General features: G+C 43.7%; 1 protein-coding gene across 1 annotated transcript in view; it reads left to right on the top strand.

The window, feature by feature from the left end:
- The window catches only part of LOC135393004 (uncharacterized), a 204,616-nt gene extending 192,858 nt beyond the window's left edge, over positions 1–11,758 (top strand). Inside the window, exon 14 of the mRNA XM_064623605.1 lies at positions 11,654–11,758. The gene's annotated coding sequence lies outside the window, so the exon portion shown is untranslated. The remainder of the gene's footprint in view (positions 1–11,653) is intronic.
- The last annotated feature ends 1,793 nt before the right edge of the window (positions 11,759–13,551 follow it).

The raw sequence follows: 13,551 nt of genomic DNA, 5'->3' as shown, positions 1-13,551 counted from the left end.
GTTTCCGTCACCAGAGCCAAAACAGCAACACACCTGACAAAAACAAAACAACTGACTCATTTGGGTACCCTACTAGCACACATTGTTGCCGTGACGTTGAAGCAACATATTTCAAGTGATGTCCAATGTGGAGTAACGTTTTGCAACATTCGTTAACATCCGCCGTACATTCCTACTCGTTCGTTACTATCCACCTTACAATGTTCCTGCAACGTGGCAGTGCAATGTTTCTCCAGTGTTGCTAGGGGACAGTGTCTTAACGTTCCTCAGTCACCTTCGAGCAACATTACTCATCCAAGCACCTGACCGTACCTTATAGTCGCGCAATATTTTGCAAGACAGTTGTGAAAATGTTACCTCAAACATTGCGCGAACGTTGGTAATGGCCCCTTGAAAATTTGTTGCCAGCAACGATGCTGGAGAACACGTTGTTGCAGTGTTATTAGAGTGTTGCAAATGAATGTTGCAAATGAAGTTAAATTCTTGGACATTAGCAACGTTTGGGCAATGTTTCAGTATGACATTGATAAAATGTTGCCATATCATTCGGTGCTACCTGGGGTGTGTTCAACGAATATGAATGTAACGCTTTACAGTGTTGTAGGACCGTTGCATAATTGTTGCCTAAATATTATGTTGCGTTAAAGTAATACGGCTGTAACACTGTCATAATGTAGCGAAAACATTTCCCAAGCGTTTCCACGATATTGTGTGTGCGTTGAAGAACGTTGCTATAACTGTGCCACAATATTGTGGAAACAGCACGGAAGTGTTGCCTTAATATTGTATTTGTGGGGGGAAATATGGTTCTGGTGCTGTCACAATGTTGCGGAAAAGTTTTCTACCCACGTTTCTGCAACGTGTGAGCAAAACATTACCGTAACTTTACGGCAACAAATCGTGCTACTAGGGATGTGAAAGATTAGGCTTGTCGGTGCAATGACTGGATGAAAGCCCTCATTTAGACAGGGACAGTATGGTGGGCTAGAAAGACTGGCGTGCCGTCCGCCCGTAGTCATATGCACCCGCCGATGTTCCTGCCGAGAAATGGCGCCAAACGTATCTTGGCGCTATGCGATCTAATCAACTATTGCGGCTGATTTCAGTGCTACTCATCACGTGATTACTCAGCTGCCGATAACCCATGAGCGTGTCTTTTCTTTGCGCTGCATGCAAAATGCCCCTTGAGTGTCACCTGTAGCGGCAAACGAATCGTACACCTAGATATCAGTCCTGATACTCGCCGGCGCGCCTCGATGAGCTCTCGCATCTGGGACATCTGTACTGTGATAAGGATAAAAACGTGTTCAAGCAGCCGGTTTTGCCAATGTGTGGTGATATTGGTGATATGCGCTCATCCTTCCCTCCATTTGAGCGACCTTACCTTCTACCTTGCGAGGTCCGGTAACGGGGAATTGCGATAGAAATGCTTAAGTAGGTGTTGGGCTATGAGTGAGGTATATGTTAATTGAAGCTAACCAACGGAAGCGACAGAAATGCTGATTACAGTCTGCACATGAGCAGTGTGTCGAAGGAAGATATCCGGAAAACAAAAAGTGCGACACGAAGATATAACGGTTTATTTATTTCTTAATACTGCTGGTCCCAAAGGGACCCTGGAAGGAGTAGGGAAGGTACATTAATTATATTATGTACACATAATACACTCATACAGTGGTGACAATTCGAAAGAAACTCGCAAATGAGTCGTAGCAAACGGGCCCAAGTTACCTTTGCGTACGTGACGATCGGTAACACGAGTGTTCTACGAGGGGCGTTCAAGTCAAACCGGAACTTTTCATTTTTCGCAAAAGTAAAATGAACTTACAGGCGAGAAATTAGTTTTATTTTTCAACGTAATCTCCAGCTGCACTAATGCACTTGTCCCAGCGTTTCACGAGGGGTTGGATGCCAGCAGCGTAGCAATCCCTACCGACGCGTAGCAGCCATGATCGGACCGCATTCGTGACCTCGTCGTCGCAGCTGAAGTGGCGGCCCCCAAGGAACGCCTTCAGTGGCCCGAAGAGATGGAAATCGCTGGGGCCGAGGTCTGGACAGTAAAGGGGATGTGCCAGCAACTCCCAGCCAAGTTCCTGTAAGGTGGGTGTCGTGAGATGCGCGGTATGCGGGCGCGCATTGGAGGAGGACTCCTTTGGTGCTGAGGCCCGGCTTTCCGAAACTGGAGGTGTTCATGAATGATAGTGTTCAACGTTCCCACAGAAAGGTCCGTCTTTCGAGCTAGTTCGAGGCATGTTATCCGTCGGTCCTGGAGGATCAGGCGCTCCACAAGTTGGATGTTCTCAGGAACTCTGACACTGGGCTCTGAGCCGCCCCGGCCGGGATCGTCCTGCACTGATGTACGACCGTCTCGGAACCGTTTGCACCACTCAAACGCTTTGCTGCGGCTAAGTGTATCGTGGTCATACTGAGCCTGAAGTCTTCTGTGAATTTCAGACGACTTTACGCCTTCATTCACGATAAACTTCATGACAATTCGCTGTTCGATGTGCGCGCTCACCTCGTTGTCGGCCACCTTGTCTACACGTGTCTTCTGTCTTGTGAAAATGATGATAAAGAAGTAGCGGGAGCCGTTTGTACACTCAGGAGACAGAAAGTCCTGGTTTGACTTGAACGCCCCTCATATATGCCGATGTTCAACATCATTTGCAATTTGTAATACCACACGTTGATGTGTTTCACACTGCTTTCCAAAGGTCTGCAATATGAGACGAGCCAGGTGAGCTAGCCTATAAGTAAAGCACACTGAAAAAAAGAATAGAGCGGCATATTGAGGCCCACGTTTAGATATCCGATTTATTAGATATGTTTTTCGGAATATATCGCGTCACATATTATGCAGTCATCAGCGAATAAACATGCTTTACAATTAATGTTACTTACCATAGCATATCGTTTATACAAACAACAAACAGCAAAAGACTCAAGACTGACTCCTGTTGTGTATTGGCATCGAGGCGGAAGGCCAGTCACAAGGACTGGCTCCCATATAACTATCTCAACAAGCTAGGACTAAAACTGGAACTAGTGCAATGTGGTGGTATACCCAGGATGTGGTGATCATCCTTCGCAGGATCAGGATCTCGTACCGTGAAAAGTTTTGATGTGTGTAATTTGTTTTCCAGAAAAAAAAAAAGAAGAAAAAATTCACATAAACATGGTTCCGCGCGTTCACCCTTATCTCTCCACTCCGGGTACAACGAGGAGGAGAAGTATGATGCGACGTCACCGATGAAGTTACAGGGGCAGCCCGTTCGATCACGCGGAGTTCCGGAGCCAAGGTTGCGTAGCGCTCGTGAAAGCTTAATTTTGAACACCCTGTATAGGGTACGTACACGGTCAAATGCCTTGGAGAGATGCAAACACAAAATGTCAATTTGTAGGTTTATTATCTAAAGCTAATGCCAAGTCGTGGATGAAATCAGACAGGGCTGTGATCGACAGCGGAGTAATCCACACGAAATCGATGGATGCAAGCGAGTTAGTAATTCGTTCTCTTCCAGGAATGATGTTACTTGATCATGATGTCACTTCTTTGGAAAATATGTGCTCTTACAATTCACAACAGGTGGGAAGAAAATAAAATTTCTAAACCAAAGACGAGGCCCATGCCTTATGTATCGGATGTATGCCTTATGTGAATTTCGCAACCCACTCGGCGTAATTTCTAAGAAAATAATTCGGAATATTGTCTGGCCCAGAAGACTTCAATAACGTGTCCCGGAGTAGCCATTCGTTTGGACTAGCATGTCCACTTGTTTTCCTTTACCAATCAACCCGCAGAAGACTTCTTGACATTTAGCTTCCTCAGTGGTACATTAAGAAGTACAAGTACTGATTTAAAATAATGTAATGCTAATAATAATTCGGGCTTTTAAGTCGTGAGACAACAGCGACTGATCTATGACCAAAGGAGTTCGCCACATTTCTATATTATCTGTTCTCTGCTGTGCGCCATTATGTCCCTGTTTTGCTCCATACTCAGAGTAATCACACGCAAAATTTTCTAGGGATACGCAACAAAGACACGGCTATCATATTTCTTTTTAGCCTCACTTAATTTCCTCATTCAGAACCTTCGTCAAACCTGAGACTAGGGTTTTACATGGCCGTCTAATTTCGGTTATGCGACGTTTAAGATGCTAAACGTCGCGTGTTATGCATGGCCTTCGAGTGTAAACCTTGCGAGACTTCTTGCGTACGAACGTTGTTATGTATATGTGTACTACTATGACCTTAGTTCTCCGTGCGCCAGAAAAACCCGAATCATCATTATAAGCAGCATATGTGTACAATGGCATTGAAAAAAAAATTAGGCCATATTAATATTTCTTGTGGTACTACAGATCTGGTTTACGTTGTACAAGGATCTAGGAAAAAGGTAGAATGTCTGCATTTTAATGCTATCATGCTAGAATCTTATATGGTGCATCTCAAAAGAACCATCTTGTACGGAACCTTTCTTCCCTCCCGGCTGTTGACCCACAATTCGCATGACCCCTTAAACACGTCACACCTAACCCTTTAAATATCATGCCAATGATGAGGACGGTGGCCAGAAGAAGAACAGTCTCTGTTCGAAATATCGGCGGCTTCTGTCCTGAGGCAACTCCCTTCCTACATTCTACCAGTTCGCTGGATTTCTACCCATCTACATCTTGTGATCTGAAAGTCCACCAAGTACTTGGCAGTCCCATTCCCAGTCAAATGTGCTAGACACCAGGAACAGATCAAGTATTGAAGCAGAAGATTCTCGACAGAATGGCGTAAATGCAGGCTAGCTGGTGGATAAATTCCATGATAGGCAAGCCTGAGCGATGGGCAAGACACGTAAACAAACACGAAGGCTTCGTGTTTGTTTACGTGTCTTGCCCATCGCTCAGGCTTGCCTACCACAGAAGATTCTTGAATTGTAGTGTAGCTCTTGACGACCTGGGATAGATCATAGCAAAGGCAATATCCAGTAGTGCATTTCTATTCCTGAAGTCCCCAACTCCGGTTTACACCCGCAAGGATAACTTTTTGACGATGAGTTATTGTTCAAATTATGTAACCATATAACGTGTTCAAGAAAGAAGGCATGCAACTGTTGCCGTTGTCGGCCACGCTTCGGCGGGCAACGTCAGGCAACGTCAAACAGGGTCGGCCTATCGCAAGGTGGGACTATATATTCAACAATCATGACATTACATCCTTCACCGTATTCAACGCGTATAGGTTTATTTTGTAACTATGCTAGTCATATCTCTCGTCAAGACAGCGCATTAGTTCATCGAATGCGCCTCGACGTGACCTTCACAGCATGGTGGCGCTACCGCTTGAGACAAGTTAAGTCTCCCCACTGCAGTCACTGCAGTGCTGTTGAAGATCTCGCGCACATTCTTCTCCATTACCGACACTACCACCCTTCCCGCCCCGTACTCTCTCCCTCCCAAAATTGCTTTGCCCCTGGCCACATCCAGCTCACCAACGCTCTGCGCTCAAGGCTCTCTTTGCGTTTTTGGGCACCGCAGGACTCATTGTAACGGGACCGGTTACATCATTCCCCGCTTCACCTACAGCACTGGGGTAGAGTATCGCGCCCGGCGATGAAACTCTGCACCCATCATCCTGAAATAAAGTTGTTGTTTGTTGTTCATGTTATATCCTTTTTGATATAACCTATAACCTGATGATGGTGGTGATGAAGTAAGAAAAAGATGAGGATGTGAGCCGGACTGGCTACCCCAGGACGCCTACAAGCGGTTAAAATGCAAACAGGTGCACATATGGTGAACGGGTTAGTGTGCAAAATATAGGACAAATGTTTCAGAACGAGCGAGTGTAGTATGATAGAAGTAATATGAAGCGGGGGGGGGGGGGGGGGCACACACCAAGCATACACTTAGCAGGTCATAGAGTGCATCTATATTTGGTTTTTCAACTTGAAACTGCGTAAGCTGTAATGTCGACATTGTGGTTGTCGGTAGTTGGCCGCAACTCAGCAGGCGAATTTCCCCATTTTTCGTCATCAGTGTATTTGTTGTTGAATAATGTCACGCTAACAGTGCTCTTAGGCCGATAAAACGGTGGATCAAATTAATTTAACGTGATGTTCTAGAAACCTTCGTTTCGCATGAATTGCATTCACTTTTCCTTTTCTATATATGTGTCGCGAGTTGAGTGAGGTCAGGAGACAAGAGGCGTCAAGTCGGACCAGACTATTTTATTGACCGTTCTGGCCGGTCGCTCGAGTGGAAGCAGAACTAACTAGCTCGCATCTCGCAAGCGCGAGGTGGCAGGCCAGAAAAGGGTCATGTGGCCAAAGGCGGTGGTGGTGCAGCTAGTGCTGCTACATCTGACTCCGTTGTTCTATTGATCAAGAGTAAAACCGTGCGTGCAGAGAGAATACTACTGCGGTGCTATAGGGAAAGGGAATACTCTTGACAGTCCACGCATGTCCTGTACACGCGAATGTCGCTACAACACCGGTATACAATTTCCTGTTTTATCGCCGATATCATGTTCCATTATAGCTACATAAGGAGCAAAAGAATTACATAACAAATAAGATGTGCGGCGAGGTATACTGTACAGAATGCACCATAGTTTAGCGAAATGACAACTTAGTTGAACAGTCTATACCATCGGCCTATGTTCCGTGACAAAATGTTCCCATCTTCCTGCACACAGCAACTCGATGGTCTAGGTTGAAAAGAGGGTGAAGAGAAAGAAACGATCAAAGGGGGGGGGGGGATATGTTTAATGCGAAGTAAACGAAAAAAGAGAAGGGAAAGGTTAGCCACGCTGTAGGCTTGCTATTCCCAAAAATCTGTCAAGCAAACAAAAGAGGATACAAGCAACTAAAGCACAGAAAATTATGAAAAGATAATAATAATAATAATGTTTTATTGGTGCCCAAGAACGGTCGTGACGACCCTAATGTTGGCGCACACAAATACGATACAATGCACTACAAATAGACACAATATATATACAAATACAGTAATACAATATGCACTAACAACAAGACGCGATCTACGCGGTCACACACACAAAAACAAAAACAAAAGAGACTGTACATGAAGAAAAGAAAAAAAAATACATGACTTGAATTGAAAACGAGAAACGAGCACACGCACATTGTAATGTGAGAAACACATGCAATCGCACTGCAACAAAAGGGAAATTTTTAATCCGTCCAAATCCAACTCCAAAAGGGAAATTATCTGAAAAAGTCAAAGAAAAGACATCTCCGAAAAATGAGAAGAGATATGACACCTAAATGATGTACATGATGCTGAAAAAATATCAAGAGATGAAGGGAGCCAGTTAAACAAGATTTGGCATCGTGTAAGAGGGTCATTAGGACAGCAGTGGTTGACATAGAACGTTGGGGGGTTCCGCAGAGTAGCACGCGGGAGACAAAAATTTAGGTGGCCTAACAGAAAAGGGGAATCAAATATTGAGTGCACACATTTATAAAGAAACATCATGTCATGAATGTGGCGGCGGTTAACAAGAGGAAGCAAGTGCAGGTAATTTGAAAGCTTGTCATAGTCATACGATAAAAATGCGGGGACATTCCACGAGAAACGCGAATGAATAATATGAAGTGCCCTCTTTTGTACAGCTTCAAGACGTTTGATATCGATGGCACATAAAGCATTCCATACCACTGACGCATATTCAAGTCGGGGAAGGACGCAAGCTTTGTAGAGAGTAAGAAATACCGTGTGAGAAGAAAACATTTTACACCTGTAGGTGAGCAAACCAAGCATACGCAGAGCAGCAGAACGAATTGCTCTCACATGCTCATGAAATTGAAGCTTCGCATCAAAGACAACACCGAGATCACGAATGCCGTCGACTCGGGCTATTTCGAAATCAGAAAAGTACTGAAATCGGGTTACTTGAGACTTGCGCGTGAATGAGATAACTTTAGTTTTTGACGTGTTGATTTTGAGGAAATTAGAACTACACCAAGAAATAACACTGTAAACATCCTCCTGAAGCAGTAAGCAATCAGAAGGCGAGGTTATGCTTTTCATTATTTTGAAGTCATCAGCATACTGTAGCATGGTGGAATGATTAACACAAGATGCAAGATCATTAATAAAAATATTAAACAGTAGAGGTCCGAGATTTGACCCTTTGGGTACACCAGACGTAGAAACATAGGTATCAGTGTAGGATCCGGACACACACACACACACACAGTATAAGCGATGCCGTAAGTACGAGGCAAAGAAACATACAAGAGAGTCAGAAACACCATATAAACCAAGCTTACGAAGGAGCAGATCATGGTTCATTAAGTCAAATGCTTTCGAGACGTCAAAATTGATTACATCCATTTGACCACGAGAAAGAACCGCTGGGGAACAGTCTGACATGAATTATACATGAAAGATTTGTGACTGTTGATCTCCCAGGCATAAAGCCATGCTGACTGTCTGCAATTTTGCACTTAAAGAACGAGGACAGATTAATATAAATAATGTGTTCAAAGACTTTGGAGCAGGCGCATAAAATACTTATTGGTCTATAATTAGTAACAATGTTATGGCTGCCCGATTTATGGACAGGAATGACCAGGGAAGACTTCCACGGTTGTGGAAAAGTATTTCGTTTAAGAGAAAGATTAAATATCAATACGAGCACAGGCGAAAGGATGCCACGATAAACTTTAAGGGAAATAGCGGGGATACCGTCTGGTCCCGGTGTCGTTGTGGGCCTTAGTTTACGAATTGAATTGTGGACATCATTCTCAGTAATAACAAACGAAAACAGATGATCACCGTGCATTCGCGTAAAAGAAAAGGCAGAATCTGTGCTGGCCGAGTCATCAAACACAGATGAAAAGTGTGACGCAAAGATATTTGCCACGACAGGCGGATTGCATTGCATCACATCACCGTCAAACAGAGACATTGCTAGCATTCTCACGCTTACATTGTTTATGCCAGGTCCAAAAATTACGAGGATTGCTTTTTACGTCATCTTGAATCCCTTCCAAATACGCATTACGGTCTGAGTCAGCAGACTTCTTGAAGAGCCGCCGAAAAACAGCAAATTGTTCACAGTCAGACGCCCTTCCAAATTTCTTAAATCTTCTATGAAAATCTCTTTTTTTGCTAAGATAACTGCGTGTGAGAGCAGAAAACCAAATTGGGTATTTCCGCCGACGTGGTATGGTATATGGGACAAACTCAGAAATAGCATTTCTAATGATGTTGGTGAAATTCAACACTGCATCATCAGGATCAATACATTTATACACAGAGGAGAAATCGCATGCTGCAAAATGATGATACAGACCAACATAATCTCCCCTACGCTGATCGAGTCGAGGGGTAGATGATAATGAATGTACGCGCGCACACAAGAACAGAATACAGAACAGAATACAGAATAAACAGCGATAAATAAACGATCAAGGGGGCGAGCTCTCGGAAGCATGTAATTACTCCTTAAGGAGTAATTACATGGAGGAAGCATGGAGGAGTAAGCATGTAATTACTCCTTAAGGAGTAATTACATGCTTCCGAGAGCTCGCCCCCTTGATCGTTTATTTATCGCTGTTTATTCTGTATTCTGTTCTGTATTCTGTTCTTGTGTGCCGTTGGGAGCCGTCTGTAGGTCGCGGAGAAGTCTGAGATCGGCTAGTGAAATGCTGTTTCTGGTTAGCGTCGTGCGTGCACAACCAGTTGCGTAACACAGTGTTCCACGGAACATGCTTACGTTAGCACTCAGACTGGTAAGCGAAAGTCGGTGTATTTACCGATGTCTTTTCACTTGCGAACGCGAAGCAGACGACCTCGGAGACAATCACTTGCGCTGCGCTCCCATTCGTCTGCACGGCTTACGCCATTCAGGCTTAGCTGCAGACGAAGTGCGAGTCTCTAAAACTCGTTAACTTTTAAGTAAGATATTTTCGAAAGAGAAACTTAAGCAAGTAGACTGGAGAAGCCCTGCCAAACATTACCGTATCGGCATCATATACACCTTTCCGGATGCGATAGCCCCATCAAAGTCAGGAAAAGTGAATTCGCCGTAAAGGAGCTGGATTTTGTAGGCCTTCCCTCCCTAAACAAGCATGACATCCTTCCCCAGTCGTCCAAGACTAACTAACACCGTACTGCAACATGAATTTGAGGTGCGAAAGGATAGCTTTCGCAGCCATGTACAGTTGTACACTGATGGTTCAAAGACCGTTTCCGGGGTATCGTGCGCTATTGTCATTGGCACAGTTACAACGTCACATCGTTTGAAGGTCACCATGTCTGTCTTTACAGCGGAAGGGTATGCCATAATTTTAACCCTCAATTATATCTTACAAAGTCGTCTCAGATCATCAGTCATGTATACAGATTCTTTGAGTTCCTTACAGACTATCTGTAGCATTCCTTGCAAGGAGCCTAGCAAGCACTATAGCAAACAGGGATTATCGGTTACTGTTCTGCTGAGTACCCAGCCTTGTTGGAATACCTGGAAATGAAAAGGCCGGTCGAGAAGCTACTGTTGCCCTAACAAACGACATGACACCCTTCGAGATTCCACCAAAACATCAGAGGCTATGTTTAAAAAGCAGCATTAACAGACACTGGCAAAGCTTTTGGGACCAACAGACAAGCGACAAATTATACACTATAAAACCAAAGCTAGGTACTCCTCCATCTACATCCAACCGACTGAATGAGGTGCTATCCTGTCGGCTCCGCCTAGGACACACCTACTTCACACATGGATATCTATTACGGGAAGAAGACCGTCCCAGACACTGCGGTGAACAACTCTCAATCCTTCATATCCTCATTCTATGCCCAGCACATCAGCACCTTCGTGAACGTCATTTTGTTTTATTCTATGGAAACTTCTCACCACTGCACCCGGCGCTTTTGCTGTGTGATGAAAGTTTTGTACCCTTTGAAAAGTATACATGTTTTTTAGAGATACCGGGTTGTGAAAGGATCTGTGATTTTAATTACTAACCCAGAACTTAGCATTGTTTTAGTAAACACATAAATTTTACGATGAAAGATGGAAGTCATTGAAAAGGTGAGCCAGCTGTAGGACTCGAACCCACATCTTCTGGAGTCCTACCTCCAGTTTTCAGTGACCTCCTTTCCTTCATCGTTAACTTCTTAGGCACTTGCGGCATTGCATGTGTTTGTCCTTTCTATGTGTTCGAGCCTCAGAACATCAATTATCTCACATAAATTTTACCTAGGTAAAACTTCCAGTAGTATCTGGCGCATTATGGCCTTAGTAGCTACTGCGCAAGAAAAATCCAAATCAAATCAAATCAAACAAATATTCCCGGGACATCTAAATGTCAACTTCAGTACTTCCCCAGGGTACCTTTGGTTGACTGGGATGCGTGAATGTCAAGTCCAAAGTAGGAGCGTTAGGGCTCACGTCGCTGTCTGTCACGCAGCTTCACATGAATTGATCAATCGATGACATACGGAGGCATTTGTACACGGGCACCAAGGCGGACAGATAAAAAGATCTATTAAAAACGCCATTCTGTGTTATGGTAATGTCTTCAGGAACCTGTAGAGAATCAACGTCCATAGTAGTTCAGCACTGTAGCACGTCGTATGGCTCAGAAATTGAAAGTGCTGACTAACTGAACTGTTTAAACTTTCAGGTTTTTCCACGGCACCTAACGATGAACCACATATCCAATGACAGGGAACCTACAATCAGCTACCCTCACTTCAACATAATAAAGTTCAATGCATTAAATAATGTACCATGTCATGATGTATCAGTGTCGATTAGAAGCAACTGACAGAGCCCTACAGTGGCCTCTATTTCTATACTATGCATGTTTCGTCATCGTAGCAGCCATATGAGCACAACGCAGTGCGTGAGTGAACGTGTCGTGCAGGTGGTGCAGGACGAGAGTTGAACATGACGTAAGCAATTTTGGAAGGCTAGCACTGCACATGAGAAAGAAAAAAAATAACCAAAACGAAACCCCGAAAAAGTCATAATAAAGGTCACGATACGACAATGAATTACTAGCTGTGAAATGAAAATACTAGATAGTTTCATTAAATGTTGCACTATTTTGAACCTCGCTAGAAAATTTGAATCTTTCTAGTAATAACTTATCTTCAATATCAGGGCTATTCTAGGACTAAGCCGTTTATCGCGACAGCCTTGTTCTTTATTGTTGTTTCTTTTTAACTTTGTGGGCATAAACTCCGCGGACGTGGATTTTGTCACGAAGACGCCTATAACCGACTGCTAGGTACACCCAAACTCTCTCACTTATCCAGGACTGCACTCTCTGGATGAACATGATATGGATTGAGCGTTTCAAGTTGTTGTGGCGGTAAGTGGAAAACGCCTTGGTTTGAAGAATATGAACCTGTGGCCCAAAATGGGTACACAGGCAACGTATGGTGCGCTAGTATACGCCTAAAAGACGTCTAAATGTAGACTTTGGGAATGTCTATTAGACGTCTAACACAGTAGCCCTATTGCTCCGTATCCGTCCCCTAGCCTTCCCCTAGCCCAGCTAACGTTACGCTAAAATACGGCTATTAGCCGGATAAGTCGATTTAGACATTTTTTAGACCAAATGTCTAAAATGGGACAGTATTTATCTATCCACTCAGCCGTCATATAGACATGTATTAGCCATGATGTCTAAAATTACACATAATTTATGCCTAAATTTTGGCACTAGTGGCCCATGTATTGATTCATCCAGGTATATGTCCCTCACAAGCACATGCACGTATGTGTGGTTTATGCACAGTATGTCTATACAAAGGCAGCATGGATGTTGGTACAATATTTATTTCTATTAACATACTGGGTAAACACTTGCAAACATGCGGACAAGGTACCAGACATTGTGAGCACTTCACCCCTTTGCACAATGATATACCAACAAATCTCAGTACTTTTATCCCTGTTAGCTGCAAGCAATGCGAATGTTTTCGGGTCCATGCTCTGATCTTGAATGCTCCAAAGGCAACGAGTACTTTACGGCAGGAAGGAACGTTTCCAAGATACACTGAAAATAGAAACAATACATATAATATCACAAATGCCTGTATGTAAAAATGTTGGATGCTGCTTGTTTACTGCCGAACTGAAATTATAGAGTATATTTTTTATTCAGGCACTATGCAAGTGTCAAGTATTTCCCTATCCATACATGTCGGATCATAGTTTGCTTGTGCAGAACCCATTTGACTCCCGACTGACAATTCGTAGACGAAACCTTTTTCTATAGGCTTGCATAAAACCATGGCAAAATTAGAGAATGGGCGACATCAGGTAATTCCAGCACTCCTTACATGGGGAAGGGATAGTAGTCCATGCTTTATTTTTGCTGAGTTTGGCACAGCATGGATCATGAGCTGAAAGATGAGAAACTGAAGTAGTTTGCAGACCTTCGCCTACCTCGATGTAACGCAAGTTACCAATGTTTGAAGCAGTGCTAAGCATTCTGGGACGTTGGCGTTACTAAAGAGACCGTACGTGACACATCCTACTCTGCAAATCAAACTGCGCACACGCTAAAAA

The sequence above is a fragment of the Ornithodoros turicata genome, chromosome 4, assembly GCF_037126465.1.
Source record: "Ornithodoros turicata isolate Travis chromosome 4, ASM3712646v1, whole genome shotgun sequence".
Taxonomy (NCBI): Eukaryota; Metazoa; Arthropoda; class Arachnida; order Ixodida; family Argasidae; genus Ornithodoros; species Ornithodoros turicata.
This window is presented reverse-complemented; position numbering and strand designations above follow the sequence as displayed.